This window comes from Pseudophryne corroboree, chromosome 3, assembly GCF_028390025.1.
Source record: "Pseudophryne corroboree isolate aPseCor3 chromosome 3, aPseCor3.hap2, whole genome shotgun sequence".
Classification (NCBI taxonomy): domain Eukaryota; kingdom Metazoa; phylum Chordata; class Amphibia; order Anura; family Myobatrachidae; genus Pseudophryne; species Pseudophryne corroboree.
The window spans coordinates 554,345,361-554,363,290 of record NC_086446.1 but is presented as its reverse complement, the minus strand read 5'-3'; the positions used below and the strand labels follow the sequence as shown (position 1 = coordinate 554,363,290).

Here is a 17,930-nt window from a genome sequence, read left to right as displayed (position 1 = left end):
ATCCTTGTACTTAATGCAAGTGGTAGCTGTGGAACATTTTATCTGAAGGGCTGGGAAGTGGTTATTGGTAGTGGTTGGGGGCAGTAGGCTGAGATTTTGTCTATCATGCAGAGAAACCTTGCACTGGACCTGCATCTACTGTAATACACGCTATATTTAATTGCAACTAGTAGTTTCCCCACAGCAGGGCAGATTGAAATGGAAAACCAGCCCGGGAAATTTATGGAAGCAGCCACCACAGGAAAAACCCACACATTGGCCCTCACAGAAAATGATAAAATAAATTGGCCCCCAAAAACCCACACATTGGCCCTCACAGAAAATGATAAAATAAATTGGCCCCCACAAGGAAAAAAATAAATATTTGTATGATATTGCTGTTTGAAAGGCCGTGTCACACCAAATGGTTTTATAATTCTTGGATATTATTCCATTGCACTTTCTTTCAAAGATTGGTAGGGGCAGATTGGGGACTAAAAGTGGCCCTGGAAAAATTTGTAGAAGTGGCCTCACATGGGCAGCACAAGAGGTATACGATGTAACCATGGCGGCAGCACCACGCCTCACATGTTAACAAACACAACAGGCCCCACGTGGGAATCTTCTCTGTGAGTCCTATGGCCAATCCGTCCCTGCCCCCCAGTATTTTCTGTAAGGTGATCTGTATGCTGCAAAGTATGTGAAGAGCTATACATCAAGCACATCATATTATAGAATCTCTGTCTGGTGATATTGTACTCTATGGTTGATGACTAATTTTTAACATATATTTATTATTTGGATTTGTTATATGTATCCTTTATTTATTTCACTGAATAGTGTGTTATTTTTTTCCTTTTCCCTACCGATCATTAATATCTATGTACAATTTCATGTAGCTGAAATTGGTGAATTTTCTTTAAGGATTTTCATTTTTTGGACTTTTTTTTTTAATGCATACTTATTAAAATTTTATTTTTAACATATGCAGTGTGCCCCAAACATGAGAATCTTTGTCTCCTATTGTACCCCAATCAACATTTTCAATAGCGCAGTCAATTTCACCAATATTATAAGTACAAATATAAATATATAAAGGATACGTTTATTTTTTACTTAAAATACTGTACAGTTATGAGACTTTTTAAAGATAAGTGCTTATAGATGTATGCTCCAGGATCCCACCACAAGTAAATGACAATGAAATAATGAACATACTGCAGTATTCTATATGTCAAATGGTGAATAATGCATTCATAGAAAATGATTAAGAAGCTTTTCTTATAGAGGATGTGGGGCTTTAATGGGTGGCCTGTAGTCCAAGCAAACAATTTAGCAATAATAAAATCACTGCTTCATAGATTAGTATTTATTGAAATTTTAATATTGCAAGGTTAAAAGTTTAATGTTTGTGAGTTTTTTATCGTATTATATAAAGACATTATTCACTGAGAATATCACGTGACATGTACAATACTGCACAATACTGCACTTAGGGCCTAATTCAGACCTGATCGCTAGGCTGCGTTTTCGTACAGCGTGTGATCAGGTCTGAACTGTGCATGCTTATGCATCGCAATGCGCAGGCGCGTTGCACGGGTAAAAAGCGGAACGCCGCTCAGAGATGGGTTTGTGCGAAGGATCCATTCGCACGGGCGCTCGTAAGGAGATTGATAGATAGAAGGCATTTGTGGGTGTCAACTGACCGTTTTCTGGAAAAACGCAGGCATGTTCAAGCGTTTGCAGGGAGGGTTCTTGACATCACGCCTGCGTTTTTCCAAACACCCCAAGAAAACGGTCAGTTGACACCCACAAATGCCTTCTACGAAAACGCAAAAACGCAGCCTAGTGATCAGGTCTGAATTAGGCCCTATGTATGTATATGTGTGACAGCACCTGCTTTTGTATGGCATAAAAATGCAGATAAGCACAATAAGTAATAACATTCCATTAAAGTAGGAAGGTTCTCTCTCTCTCTTTTTCTCTCATAGGGGGTCATTCCGAGATGATCGTAGCTGTGCTAAATTTAGCACACCTACGATCATTCACACTGACCTGTGGGGGAACGCCCAGCACAGGGCTATCCCGCCCCGCATGTCAGTGCCGCCCCCCCCCCCCCCCCCCCTCCCCGCAGAAGTGCAAAGGCATCGAACAGTGGCAATGCCTTTGCACTTCAAGAGTAGCTACCGACCAGCGAGCTTTAGCGTGCTGGTCAGGAGCTACTCATTGCTCCCCGGCCCGCAGCGGCTGCGTGTAATGTCACGCAGCCGCTGTGGCACACCTCCATTCGGTCCGGCCACACCTGCGTTGGTCGGACCGCGCCCATGAAACGGCGGCCGTTCCGCCCCCCCCGCTCAGCGACCGCCTCTGCCTGTCAATCAGGCAGAGGCAATCGTAGCAGCCCGATGGCCTGCGGCCGTCGAGCATGCGCCGTCGCCGGCGCATGCGCAGTTCTGACCCGATCGCACCACTGAGATAAACTGCAGTGTGCGATCGGGTCAGAATGACCCCCATTCTCTCAATACAGTGATTCTGTATTAAATATACAATAAAATCTTTTTATCAAATGAGAAATAAAACAATTGTTACTTCCTTCTTCTTTTATATCCTATATAGGGGGTTATACAGGTTTGTTAGCAAACCAAAAAAGAACACTAATGGGCAAAACCCTGTGCAATGCAGGTGGGGCTGATATAACATGTGCAGAGAGAGTTAGATTTGGGTGGGTTATATTGTTTCTGTGCATGGTAAATACTGGCTGCTTTATTCTTACACTGCAATTTATTTTTCAGTTTGAACACACTACACCCAAATATAACTCTCTCTGCACATGTTACATCTGCCCCACCTGCAGTGCAGTATGGTTTTGCCCATTATTGGTCTTTTTTTTGTTGGCTAAAAAACATAAATAAGGCCCATAGTCCACATCTACAATATAAAAATAACATTTAATTACTAAACTGTTACAAAGAATATAGGCCTGATGATGAGAATATGTGCCAATTGGAACTGTGCGTATCTGGCTTTTGCATCTCCTTGCAACTGGAATCCAATATATTAAAAGCATGGTTACACAGCTAATGTATATATACAGGTTGATTCTCCCATATCCGAAGTGCTTGGGACCAGAAGACTGTATTTTAGATTTTGGATTTCTCCGTATTTTAAAATATTTATATGCCATAATGAGTTATCAAGATATCTAGAGATATCAAAACACAATATTTATTTATAACCTGGGTAATGTTGCACAATACTTTTAGTAGTTTTATGAATAAAACAAAGTTTGTGTACATTAAATCATCAGAAAGCAAATCTGCCACTACTGTGCATTGTTCAAAAATGTTGGGTTTTCTAAATTTTTTGGATAACAGATATTCGGATACAGGAGACTCAACCTGTACAGAGATGCACATAAACACCAGTTGGTAAGGTATTTATTTTGTACCTGCTACAGGGCAACTGCAAATACACACTGATGCCTTAAAATAGGAGCATATGGTGCCAAAGCTGGGTCAGGTACATGAGGCTCTGTATATAGCCTTAAACATGCTATCTTTGTGTGGTTAATATATATATAATGAAGGCGCACAAAAATATTTGTCAGCTACTGGTTTGATTCAAATGTGGAAATGACAATTTATTAAAACAAGATATAAAAGTTTACGAAAAAACACATTATAAAAGCATAAAGCACATATACAACAGGGAAAGCATGAATGCTCTAGAACTCCACATGCAAAATAGCAGGTTGCTGTTAATTGAATTCTCTTTGCATTCATTTAGTAAGCATGCACATGCAATGTAAGATTGTTGGAATATAATGCTCAGTTCTGAAGTCACAACAATTTTAGGGGTGTTTGGTAATTGTATACGTCACCCTTCCATTAAGCAGTGGTGGTATTGGAGCGCTCCTAATTAGTTTGCATGGTCCCGTGTATCCTTTTAAGTTCTCCGAATAGCTTGGGGTCCCAACAGTGGAGAAGGGAAATGGATGGCGTTTGCAGCAAACACGGGATGCATGCTGAGCAGCGTCTTGTGGAGACCAAGGGACGCTTGCTGTTGTAGACGTCACCTGATGTGTTTCTCCACCCAATCAGATGGCGGTTTCATGAAATCACAAACTCACATTGCACGTACATAGAAACATAGAATTCGATGGCAGATATGAACCACTTGGTCCATATAGTCTGCCCCCTTTTTTAATGCATGCTTGCTAAATAAATGCAAAGAGAATTCAACTAACAGCAACCTGCTATGCATGTGGAGTTCTAGAGCATTCATGCTTTCTCTGTTGTATATGTGCCTTATGCTTTTACAATGTGTTTTTTCATAAGTTTTTATAGCTTGTTTTAATAAATCGTAATTTATACATTTGAATCAAACCAGCAGCTGACATATTTTTTGTGTGCCTTCATTATATATATATATATATATATATATATATATATATATATATATATATATATATATATATATATATATATATATATATATATATATATATATATATATTAGTGATGTGCACCGGAAATTTTTCGGGTTTTGTGTTTTGGTTTTGGGTTCGGTTCCGCGGCCGTGTTTTGGGTTCGAACGCGTTTTGGCAAAACCTCACCAAATTTTTTTTGTCGGATTCGGGTGTGTTTTGGATTCGGGTGTTTTTTTCAAAAAACCCTAAAAAACAGCTTAAATCATAGAATTTGGGGGTCATTTTGATCCCAAAGTATTATTAACCTCAATAACCATAATTTCCACTCATTTTCAGTCTATTCTGAACACCTCACACCTCACAATATTATTTTTAGTCCTAAAATTTGCACCGAGGTAGCTGTGTGACTAAGCTAAGCGACCCAAGTGGCCGACACAAACACCTGGCCCATCTAGGAGTGGCACTGCAGTGTCAGACAGGATGGCCCTTCAAAAAAATACTCCCCAAACAGCACATGACGCAAAGAAAAAAAGAGGCGCAATGAGGTAGCTGTGTGACTAAGATAAGCGACCCAAGTGGCCGACACAAACACCTGGCCCATCTAGGAGTGGCACTGCAGTGTCATGCAGGATGGCCCTTCAAAAAAATACTCACCAAACAGCACATGACGCAAAGAAAAAAAAAGAGGCGCACCAAGGTTGCAGTGTGACTAAGATAAGCGACCCAAGTGGCCGACACAAACACCTGGCCCATCTAGGAGTGGCACTGCAGTGTCACGCTGGACGGCCCTTCAAAAAAATACTCCCTAAACAGCACATGACGCAAAGAAAAAAATAGGCGCACCAAGGTCGCTGTGTGACTAAGATAAGCGACCCAAGTGGCCGACACAAACACCTGGCCCATCTAGGAGTGGCACTGCAGTGTCACGCAGGATGGCCCTTCAAAAAAATACTCCCCAAACAGCACATGACGCAAAGAAAAAAAGAGGCGCACCAAGGTTGCTGTGTGACTAAGATAAGCGACCCAAGTGGCCGACACAAACACCTGGCCCATCTAGGAGTGGCACTGCAGTGTCACGCAGGATGGCCCTTCAAAAAAATACTCCCCAAACAGCACATGACGCAAAGAAAAAAAGAGGCGCACCAAGGTCGCTGTGTGACTAAGATAAGCGACCCAAGTGGCCGACACAAACACCTGGCCCATCTAGGAGTGGCACTGCAGTGTCACGCAGGATGGCCCTTCAAAAAAATACTCCCCAAACAGCACATGACGCAAAGAAAAATGAAAGAAAAAAGGAGGTGTAAGATGGAATTGTCCTTGGGCCCTCCCACCCACCCTTATGTTGTAAAAACAGGACATGCACACTTTAACGAACCCATCATTTCAGCGACAGGGTCTGCCATACGACTGTGACTGAAATGACTGGTTGGTTTGGACCCCCACCAAAAAAAGAAGCAATCAATCTCTCCTTGCACAAACTGGCTCTACAGAGGCAAGATGTCCACCTCATCATCATCATCCGATTCCTCACCCCTTTCACTATGTACATCCCGCTCCTCACAGATTATTAATTCGTCCCCACTGGAATCCACCATCTCAGGTCCCCGTGTACTTTCTGGAGGCAATTGCTGCTGGTGAATGTCTCCACGGAGGAATTGATTATAATTCATTTTGATGAACATCATCTTCTCCACATTTTCTGGAAGTAACCTCGTACGCCGATTGCTGACAAGGTGAGCGGCTGCACTAAACACTCTTTCGGAGTACACACTGGAGGGAGGGCAACTTAGGTAGAATAAAGCCAGTTTCTGCAGGGGCCTCCAAATTGCCTCTTTTTCCTGCCAGTATACGTACGGACTGTCTGACGTGCCTACTTGGATGCGGTCACTCATATAATCCTCCACCATTCTTTCAATGGTGACAGAATCATATGCAGTGACAGTAGACGACATGTCAGTAATCGTTGCCAGGTCCTTCAGTCCGGACCAGATGTCAGCACTCGCTCCAGACTGCCCTGCATCACCGCCAGCGGGTGGGCTCGGAATTCGTAGCCTTTTCCTCGCACCCCCAGTTGCGGGAGAATGTTAAGTAGGAGCTGTTGACAGGTCGCGTTCCGCTTGACTTGACAATTTTCTCACCAGCAGGTCTTTGAATCTCTGCAGACTTGTGTCTGCCGGAAAGAGAGATACAACGTAGGTTTTAAATCTAGGATCGAGCACGGTGGCCAAAATGTAGTGCTATGATTTCAACAGATTGACCACCCGTGAATCCTGGTTAAGTGAATGAAGGGCTCCATCCAATAGTCCCACATGCCTAGCGGAATCGCTCTGTTTTAGCTCCTCCTTCAATGCCTCCAGCTTCTTCTGCAAAAGCCCGATGAGGGGAATGACCTGACTCAGGCTGGCAGTGTCTGAACTGACTTCACGTGTGGCAAGTTCAAAAGGTTGCAGAACCTTGCACAACGTTGAAATAATTCTCCACTGCGCTTGAGACAGGTGCATTCCACCTCCTTTGCCTATATCGTGGGCAGATGTATAGGCTTGAATGGCCTTTTGCTGCTCCTCCATCCTCTGAAGCATATAGATGGTTGAATTCCACCTCGTTACCACCTCTTGCTTCAGATGATGGCAGGGCAGGTTCAGGTGTTTTTGGTGGTGCTCCAGTCTTCTGTACGCAGTGCCTGTACGCCGAAAGTGGCCCTCAATTCTTCTGGCCACCGACAGCATCTCTTGCACGCCCATGTCGTTTTTTAAATAATTCTGCACCACCAAATTCAAGGAATGTGCAAAACATGGGACGTGCTGGAATTTGCCCAAATGTAATGCACGCACAATATTGCTGGCGTTGTCCGATGCCACAAATCCCCAGGAGAGTCCAATTGGGGTAAGCCATTCTGCGATGATCTTCCTCAGTTGCCGTAAGAGGTTTTCAGCGGTGTGCGTATTCTGGAAAGCGGTGATACAAAGCGTAGCCTGCCTAGGAACGAGTTGGCGTTTGCGAGATGCTGCTACTGGTGCCGCCGCTGCTGTTCTTGCAGCGGGAGGCAATACATCTACCCAGTGGGCTGTCACAGTCATGTAGTCCTGAGTCTGCCCTGCTCCACTTGTCCACATGTCCGTGGTTAAGTGGACATTGGGTACAACTGCATTTTTTAGGACACTGGTGACTTTTTCTGAGGTCTGTGTACATTCTCGGTATCGCCTGCCTAGAGAAATGGAACCTAGATGGTATTTGGTACCGGGTACACAGTACCTCAATCAAGTCTATAGTTGCCTCTGAAGTAACGATGGATGCCGGAACCACGTTTCTAACCGCCCAGGCTGCCAAGGCCTCAGTTATCCACTTTGCAGCAGGATGACTGCTGTGATATTTCATCTTCCTCGCAAAGGACTGTTGGACAGTCAATTGCTTACTGGAAGTAGTACAAGTGGTCTTCCGACTTCCCCTCTGGGATGACGATCGACTCCCAGCAGCAACAACAGCAGCGCCAGCAGCAGTAGGCGTTACACTCAAGGATGCATCGGAGGAATCCCAGGCAGGAGAGGACTCGTCAGACTTGCCAGTGGCCTGCAGGACTATTGGCTTTCCTGGGTAAGGAGGAAATTGACACTGAGGGAGTTGGTGGTGTGGTTTGCAGGAGCTTGGTTACAGATTTAGTGGTCAGTGGACTGCTTCCGCTGTCACCCAAAGTTTTTGAACTTGTCACTGACTTATGATGAATGCGCTGCAGGTGACGTATAAGGGAGGATGTTCCGAGGTGGTTAACGTCCTTACCCCTACTTATTACAGCTTGACAAAGGCAACACACGGCTTGACACCTGTTGTCCGCATTTGTTATGAAATAATTCCACACCGAAGAGCTGATTTTTTTTGTATTTTGACCAGGCATGTCAATGGCCATATTCCTCCCACGGACAACAGGTGTCTCCCCGGGTGCCTGACAAACAAACCACCTCACCATCAGAATCCTCCTTGTCAATTTCCTCCCCAGCGCCAGCAACACCCATATCCTCATCCTGGTGTACTTCAACACTGACATCTTCAATTTGACTATCAGGAACTGGACTGCGGGTGCTCCTTCCAGCACTTGCAGGGGGCGTGCAAATGGTGGAAGGCGCAAGCTCTTCCCGTCCAGTGTTGGGAAGGTCAGGCATCGCAACCGACACAATTGGACTCTCCTTGGGGATTTGTGATTTCGAAGAACGCACAGTTCTTTGCTGTGCTTTTGCCAGCTTAAGTCTTTTCATTTTTCTAGCGAGAGGCTGAGTGCTTCCATCCTCATGTGAAGCTGAACCACTAGCCATGAACATAGGCCAGGGCCTCAGCCGTTCCTTGCCACTCCGTGTCGTAAATGGCATATTGGCAAGTTTACGCTTCTCCTCAGACGCTTTTAATTTTGATTTTTGGGTAATTTTACGGATCTTTTGTGTTTTGGATTTTACATGCTCTGTACTATGACATTGGGCATCGGCCTTGGCAGACGACGTTGATGGCATTTCATCGTCTCGGCCATGACTAGTGGCAGCAGCTTCAGCACGAGGTGGAAGTGGATCTTGATCTTTCCCTATTTTTTTAACCTCCACATTTTTGTTCTCCATATTTTGCGCACAATTAAAAGCCACCACAGGTATACAATGTAGATGGATGGATAGTATAGTATTATTACTTATGGACGACGAGTGACGACACAGAGGTAGGTACAGCCGTGGCCTACCGTACTGCTATATATATATATATATAATATATACAGAATAATAAATCGGACCTGGTGGACACTGTCAGCAGACTGCTAAACTAGTATGAAGAAAAAAAAGCCACCACAGGTATACAATGTAGATGGATGGATAGTATAGTATTATTACTTATGGACGACGAGTGACGACACAGAGGTAGGTACAGCCGTGGCCTACCGTACTGCTATATATTTAATATATACAGAATAATAATAACGGACCTGGTGGACACTGTCAGCAGACTGCTAAACTAGTATGAAGAAAAAAAAAGCCACCACAGGTATACAATGTAGATCGATGGATAGTATACTATTATTACTTATGGACGACGAGTGACGACACAGAGGTAGGTACAGCCGTGGCCTACCGTACTGCTATATATGTAATATATACAGAATAATAATAACGGACCTGGTGGACACTGTCAGCAGACTGCTAAACTAGTATGAAGAAAAAAAAGCCACCACAGGTATACAATGTAGATGGATGGATAGTATACTATTATTACTTATGGACGACGAGTGACGACACAGAGGTAGGTACAGCCATGGCCTACCGTACTGCTATATATATATATAATATATACAGAATAATAATAACGGACCTGGTGGATACTGTCAGCAGACTGCTAAACTAGTATGAAGAAAAAAAAGCCACCACAGGTATACAATGTAGATGGATGGATAGTATACTATTATTACTTATGGACGACGAGTGACGACACAGAGGTAGGTACAGGCGTGGCCTACCGTACTGCTATATATATAATATACTGTATAATAAATGGACCTGGTGGACACTGTAAGCAGACTGCTAAACTACTAGTATAAAGAAAAAAAGCCACCACAGGAGTGTTTTTCAGGCAGACAAACGTATACTGGACTGGTGGTCACTGTCAGCAAAACGGTGCACTGTACTCCTGCTATAACTGCTCCCCAGTCCCCACAATTAGGCAGTGTGAGCAGTGCACTCATCACAGATATATCATGCAGCACACTGAGCACAGATATGGTATGGAGCGTTTTTTTCAGGCAGAGAACGGATTAAACTGGTGGTCACACTCACTACTATCAGCAAAACCCTGCACTATACTCCTAACAGCTGCTCCCCGTCCCCAATCCTCCCCACAATTATAACAATGTCACTCTTAGTCTTTTCTATTATGGCTATAACGGAGAGGATGCCAGCCACGTCCTCTCCCTATCAATCTCAATGCACGTGTGAAAATGGCGGCGACGCGCGGCTGCTTATATAGAATCCGAATCTCGCGAGAATCCGACAGCGGAATGATGACGTTCGGGCGCGCTCGGTTTACCCGAGCCACACGGGAGAATCCGAGCACGGCTCGGACCCGTGTAAAAAGGCTGAAGTTCGGGGGGGGTTCGGTTTCCGGTAAACCGAACCCGCTCATCACTAATATATATATATATATATATATATATATATATATATATATATATATATGTGTAGCTTCTGTATTTATCAGTGGATATCCAGGTCCATATTGTGAAGGCAGCCAATTAATTGTCTGCATTAAGTATATATATATATATATATATATATATATATATATATATATACACACATATATTTATATATACACACACACACACACACAAATTTTTTATTCATTTTTAGACACCTAATTTTTAATTACTAGTGCCTGACACGTTGCATTTTATTTTTGTGTGTGCGTTTTTTGTGGCCAACACTGCATCATCTACTATACAGTATATTTAACATAAGCTTAATTGTGATATTCATTCTTCCTTCTGTAATAGAAACAGAAAATAACTCTGAACAGAACATCACGTTCATCTATCGTATGGACTGCTTACGAAATGCACACATTCTATTCAAGCAGCCATTGAAAGTTGTTTGAATTAGTCAGTGACCTTGGCAACTTTCCTCTATCTGTGGTGTAGTGAAGCTATTCAGCTCATTGTATTGTTGCTAAGCTATTATAATGCATACATTTGATTCACGTTGTAGTAAGTTTTGCTTTTTCTTCCTAGGCCAACCTTGAGATATTTAGTGCAATAACCTCTAGCAGCTTTTCTTTTCCTTTTATATAAACTTTCCTTATGATTAGGGCATTTTAAGCATAGTCCATTGCACATTACCACTTTTATTCTTCTTCCATGCCATAAATACAGTCTTAATTCTGAGACTGTGTATTCATTTTGTTGAAAGGTGATCAATTGTGTACTGTACACTAATAAAAATGTATAAACTGAATACACATATAAGGAAAAAAAATACAGTATACATATATATATATATATATATATATATGTGTGAGAAGGAGGAAGCTGAGCAGCGCCAATTAGCGATAACAATTTGTACTAGTATATGGACCAGAATTACTAAAAACACTCCTAAAAAAGACACTCCCTTTAATATATTTAGGGCGTCAGCTCATGTCTTAAGTAAAAAACACTGGTAAGGTGTTTTAAAAGTAATCTCAGAAATGGTGGATAAGATACTTTAGAGCGACCAATGGTGTCAATTAATATTAAAATAGGAGGTTATAATTAAAAAAAATTTAATCACAATAAAATTCGCACCAATAGAAGATATAACACAAAACCACAGAAAAAAATATTAAAAAATTCTACGATCAGAGATAAAAAAAGTCAATACAAAAATATCACCAACATGTATAAAAATTTGTTAAAAAACGTATATGGTATAGCATACGAGGACTCAATATAAAAATGATATATAAGACCAACTTTAGGTAAAAAATCAATATCTTAACTTAAGAGAAGGTAGGTACATATATATATATGTGACAATTTGCAAAAGTTCATTTATTTCAGTAATTCAACTTAAAAGGTGAAACTAATATATTATATAGACTCATTACATGCAAAGTAAGATATTTCAACTTTTATTTGTTATAATTTTGATGATTGTGGCTCACAGTTTAATATAAACCTAAATCCAAAAACTCCGAAAATTAGAATATTACATTAAATCGATAAAAAAAGGATTTTGAATACAGTAATCTCGGCCCTCTGAAAAGTATAATCATGCATATGTACTCAGAACTTGGTTTGGGCCCCTTTTGAATGAATTACTGCCTCAATGCGATGTGGCATGGATTCTATCAGCCTGTGGCACTGCTGCGGTGTTATGGAAGACCAGGATGCTTCAATAGCGGCCTTCAGCTCTTCTGCATTGTTTGGTCTCGTGTCTATCATCTTTCTCTTGGCAATGTCCCATAGATTATCTTTTATGAAGAACATGCTGTTTTTTTTATAAATGATACATCAATGACATTTTAATCATATAGAATGGCAGTACTGAACTTTTTAATGACTTTTTTAAAACTTTACAAAACAATGATATGAATCTCTCATTTACATTTAACATAAATAAAGTGTCTATTGAATTCTTGTATCTGGTTGTAACTGCTGAGGGCGAAACAGTATCCACCAAAAACGACATCAAGGAAATGGACAAAAACAGTTACTTACATTATAAAAGCAGCCATCTCAAGAAATGGAGGAACAACATCCCTTACTCACAGTTCCACAGGATCAAGAGAAACTGTAGCAAAACTGAGGAATGTGAGGATCAACTTAAGATCTACAAGAGAAGATTTGAAGAAAAGCTTTACCCTAAGACGTTCTTGGAAGAAGCCATCTTAAGAACTAGGAATCAGGATAGGAATGACCTCTTACAGTACAAGAGAAGGGAAGAGAAAAAAAAAAAAAAGAGTCCACCGCTTTTATCACCACCTACAACCATCAAGAGAACTCAATCAGGACTTCACTCAGGAACCACTGGGGAATAATCCTGATGGACCCAGTATTTAAATAGATTCTTTCAGGCAAACCCAAAATCATATTTCGCAAATCAAAGAATATGAAAGATATTCTCGCACCAAGAATGCTGCATGAACTGCCGTCTGGAAGTATCAGCAACTCCTTTCCAAAGTGTGTGGGAGCCTTCAAGTGCAGACGATGTAACATCTGCAAGTACCTGAATTCCAATAGAAAAACCTTTAATGGCATGGACAGTACCCAGGAATTTAAAATAAAAGAGTTCATGAACTGTAACACTACATCAGTCGTATACATATTGGAATGCACATGCACCAAAAAGTATTTAGGGAAGACCAAAAGACCCTTAAAACTGAGGATTCCAGAGCATGTTCGAAACATTAAGAACAAAGTGGACACTCATCTTATATACAGTATAGACATTTCAATCTTGAACTTAACTCTAACCCGGAAGAAATGTCCTTTTAGGCTATCAAACACATACAGATTGGTGAAAGAGGCAGTGTCCTGGTAAACAAACTGTCCCAATGGGAAATGGTTTGGATCTTCCAATTTAAAACCATGCACCCCAGGGGCTTCAATGAAGGATATGAGATTGATTTATTTTGATGAAGTTGCTTATCACTCAGTGTAAAAACTTCCCGACACCCCTCCTGTTCACCTCTACTACATTTTCTTCACGTGCCTCCTCTTTTCACTTCTATATTGAATTTTGTATAAACATTATGCACAATAAAATTACTAGAATGATACCGGGCTATTCTCTGTCGCCGCAAGATACAGTCATACCACACTGGCTCCATGCCCAAATCCATCCAATCTTGGAAGCTAAGCAGTGCAGGGCTGGATCAGTACCAGATGGGAGACCACTCGGGAAGATAAAGTACTGTACAAATAAGGCCGAAACATGGTTGTGGCCGAATGGTATCTATACACACATATAGCTTCGAATAATTGGGGCCGACCAAACTTATTCACAAATTTTTGTAACACCACTATTAGTGATATATATATATATTTTTTCTCTACTAGTTATAATCACTTACTGTACATTCTTTTAGTATCTGTTTTTGTTATAACACTACTGTGTTACTCCTTATTTCTACTAGTCTGCATCCCTCATACGCTCTCACTATCTAAATAAGTAATATTGCTCATGTTAGTATTTTATCTCCTATTGCCACTTCACAGCAATATTGATCATCAGACAGACGAAACGCGCTAGGGGTACCTCATTGACTCTCCACACTAAGATAAGCTTTAAGTCTCTCATTTTAGATAAAGTTTTATATTTTAGTCTTTATATATTCCATATTCTTCTCTATCTCTTTTTTACCTTCTCCTAGTGCTCCTATATGTATTCCCCTATGTTATTTTTAATTGTTAAAAACATTTTTTTAATAAAATGATTGTAATACTTACATTAAAATGTATTTATACATAACAATTGGACAAAGAAACCCCTAAAGAGCTGATCATTTCTGGGGCTTGTTGTCCTTAAAGAAGATAATTAATCTTTGGACCCAACGTGTTTCATCCTTATAAGGACTTCATCAGGGGAAATCCATTTGGAGCTGGTATAATAAAGAGGAAAAAAGGAGAACAACATTTATATCCAAAAAATAAAATCTACAAACTTATTACAGTTAGTATTTCATTATTTAAAAATACAAAAAAAGATTCATAACCATAAGTAAATTTACCAAAATGGTTTTGCAGAATCTCGTTTTACAGAATCATAATTAAATACATAAAATCAAATCAATTATTTTGATTATGAACAGTTATCAATTGAGACCACCATGGTCAAAAAGAAAAAAAAACTCATCAGACAAGTTCATTAGTGGGGTGCTCCCAGTGGGTGTCCACCAGATCAGTGGATCCACATATCTAACTCGCGGTATCCAACCATTTGCAAGGGCACTCTCCTCAAAATGAAATCATTTAGGTACAACCAGGTATAACAAAGTTTATTCATATGATTTTGTGGCTCATAACAGACTGTTACAAAATCCGTGATATATATATATATATATATATATATATATACACACACACACACACACACACACACACACACACACACACACACAATGATAATAATAGTAGGAATAATAATAGGATAATAATAGGATAATAATAAGAGGAATAATAAGACTTAAGACAGAGAGTGAGCATTTGGTGGAGGGAGACAAGGCAATAGCAGATCACCTAAATAATTATTTTTGCTCAGTATTTACTACAGAAGAAGGGATGGGGCCACAGTTAAGTTGCAAGGACATTCATAAAAATAAGGCAGATGAAAGTACATTTACAGAGGAGAAGGTCCTAACAGAACTTCCACAACTAAAAGTGGATAAATCAATGGGACCAGATGGGATACACCCAAGGATACTCAAAGAGCTAAAAGATGTGCTGGTTACACCTTTAATAGAATTATTTAACCAGTCACTAAATACAGGTGCTATTCCAGAGGACTGGAAAAGAGCAAATGTAGTTTCACTGCACAAAAGTGGAAGCAAGTAACTACAGACCAGTAAACCTTACATCAGTAGTAGGGAAAGTAATGGAAAAACAATTAAAAGAAAGAGTTGTGGAATATCTTAAATCAAACCACTTACAGGATCCAAAACAGCATGGATTTACTGGTGGGAGATCATGCCAAACAAATCTTATTGACTTTTTTGACTCTGTGACAAAAATAATAGATCAAGTGGGAGCTGTATATGTAGCATATCTATACTTTAGTAAGGCATTTGACACTGTCCCACATCGCAGACTGCTAAATCAACTTGAAAGCGTGGGGGCGGATTATAAAACAGTTAAATGGATAAGAACCTGGTTGCAGGATAGGAAACAGACAGTTTTAGCTAATGGAGTGCAATCTATGGAGGGAAATGTTACCAGTGGAGTACCCCAGGGATCTGTACTTGGTCCAGTTCACTTTAATATCTTTGTTGGTGACATTGCAGATGGTATTGAAGGGAAGGTATGCCTTTTTGCAGATGATACAAAGATATGCAACAGGGTAGACACACCGGGAGGGGTAAAACAAATTATTGATGACCTAGGTAGGCTTGATAAATGGTCAAGAACGTGGCAACTAAAGTTTAATGCTAAAAAATGCAAAATCATGCACTTGGTTCTCAAAAACCCAAAGGCTAAATATAGTATCAAGAGTACTATAATGGAAACTACTGAGGCGGAAAGGGATTTAGGAGTCACTATTTCAAGTGACTTGAAGGCAGGAAAGCAATGCAACAAAGCAATGAGAAAGGCAAGTCAGATGCTTGGTTGCATAGGGAGAGGAATCAGTAGTAGGAAAAAAGAAATGATGTCACTGTATAGGTCATTGGTGCGGCCCCATCTGGAATACTGTGTCCAGTTCTGGAGACCATATCTCCAGAAGGATATAAATACATTAGAGAGTGTACAAAGAAGGGCAACTAAAATGGTGCATGGCCTACATCACAAAACGTACCAAGAAAGGCTAAAAGATCTTAACATGTATAGTTTGGAGGAGAGAAGGGAAAGGGGGACATGATAGAAACTTTCAAATATAGCAAGGGTCTTAACAAAGTTCAGGAGGGAAACATTCTTCAAAGGAAGAGAAATATTAGAACTCAAGGAAATACACTGAGACTGGAGGGGGGGAGGTTCAGGGGAAATTTAAGGAAAGATTACTTCACAGAAAGGGTAGTGGATAAGTGGAATAGTCTACCATCAGAGGTGGTAAAAGCCAAGACTGTAGAGCAATTTAAACATGCTTGGGATAGGCATATGAATATTCTTACAAAGAATTAAGGTTCAAAAAAGGGTTGAGATTGCCTAAAGGATAAAAAAAAGGGGCAGACTAGATGGGCCAAGTGGTTCTTATCTGCCGTCAAATTCTATGTTTCTATGTTTCTATGTAAAGATGCAGGCGGCACTCGTAATCAACTGACAATGGGGGTAATTCTGAGTTGATCGTAGCAGCAAGAAAGTTAGCAATTGGGCAAAACCATGTGCACTGCAGGTGTGGCAGATATAACATTTGCAGAGAGAGTTAGATTTGGGTGGGTTATTTTATTTCTGTGCAGGGTCAATACTGGCTGCTTTATTTTTACACTGCAAATTAGATTGCAGATTGAACACACCACACCCAAATCTAACTCTCTCTGCAAATGTTATATCTGCCCCCTCTGCAGTGCACATGGTTTTGCCCAATTGCTAAAAAATTCCTGCTGCGATCAACTTGGAATTACCCCCAATGTACGCAGGTAGCAATAGCAGTTGTTTCCGAGTGCCACCTGCATCGCTGTGTATAAGGACCCATGGCTAAGTTGAGGAGTTAAGGAGGGCACCGGAGCAGTTAATATTGTTGAGGGAATGCTGCCTTCCAGAACTGTATATGTATATTATATATATATATATATATATATATATATATATATATATATATATATATATATATATACCGTATGGTCCGGCTCTCCTTCTGATTGCAGTACCCGTCCGGGTGCCCTCACGTAGTCTGATGAAAGTGCCCCAATAAAGTGGCACTGAAACGTTATTATATCTGCCTGTCTGAGCTGTGATTTATTTGAATAGTCCAGGAGTGCCGCACTTGGAGATTTGTGTGTATATATATATATATACATATACTTCCAGGTACGGCGGCACTCGGATATAAATACGTTTAAGGCAGAATGTACAATGTTTCGGAGAACTTTATTTCCACTCCGTCATCAGTGGAAATAAAGTTCTCCGAAACGTTGTACATTCTGCCTTAAACGTATTTATATCCGAGTGCCGCCGTACCTGGAAGTATGCTGTGGGCCTATTTGGGCACCTAGAAGGGCACAGGAGCTGTTGTATTTGTTACTAGGAGTGCTGCCCTAATTGCGGATTATATATATATATATATATATATATATATATATATATATATAGAGAGAGAGAGAGAGAGAGAGAGAGAGAGAGAGAGAGAGAGAGAGAGAGAGAGAGAGAGAGATAAGT

At 40.6% G+C, this 17,930-nt stretch overlaps 1 long non-coding RNA gene and 1 pseudogene across 2 annotated transcripts in view; one reads left to right on the top strand and one right to left on the bottom strand.

Moving 5' to 3' along the window:
- Positions 1-17,930, bottom strand: part of LOC135058015 (uncharacterized) — a 178,352-nt gene that overhangs the window by 145,013 nt on the left and 15,409 nt on the right. For both annotated transcript variants that reach the window (XR_010244532.1, XR_010244531.1), the window contains exon 2: positions 14,355-14,506. This is a non-coding gene — a long non-coding RNA (uncharacterized LOC135058015). The remainder of the gene's footprint in view (positions 1-14,354; positions 14,507-17,930) is intronic.
- On the top strand, positions 13,708-13,827 carry LOC134898466 (5S ribosomal RNA; annotated as a pseudogene).